The sequence below is a fragment of the Propithecus coquereli genome, unplaced genomic scaffold (genome assembly GCF_000956105.1).
Source record: "Propithecus coquereli isolate 6110/MARCELLA unplaced genomic scaffold, Pcoq_1.0 Scaffold278, whole genome shotgun sequence".
NCBI lineage: Eukaryota > Metazoa > Chordata > Mammalia > Primates > Indriidae > Propithecus > Propithecus coquereli.
In genome coordinates this window covers 1,129,745-1,130,185 of record NW_012148374.1, presented here as the reverse complement: position 1 = coordinate 1,130,185, position 441 = coordinate 1,129,745, and positions in this window count along the sequence as shown.

Below are 441 nucleotides of genomic sequence, written 5' to 3'. Positions count from 1 at the left end.
GGTTGTGAAAAGCAGTTTACAATGACTAATTAGGTTGACTATCTTTTCATGTTTCTATTGGACAGATGCATTTTCTCTTCTGTGAAATGCCTATTTTTTCCCTTCATTTTCTATTTGTATTTAATATGGTAAAATTCTTTGTAGTCTCTGGGTATAAATATTTGTCAGCTCTTATTGTTGAAATATTTTCTTTCAATTTGTATATTGTCTTTATGGTGCCTTTCAATTAATAGATGTCATTATTTCCTATCTTATGTTTCCTTTTAAAAGTTTTAAATTTTGCTTTTCCTATTCATATATTTAGTCTTCCTGGAAATGATTTATCTGCATAAGTCATTATGTAGACAGAAATACCACTTAATTTTTTAAAATAATGTCAACGAATTTTGCTATCACAATTTTTTTCAACAGCCCATAAATTTCCTCCTGATGGTAATGACA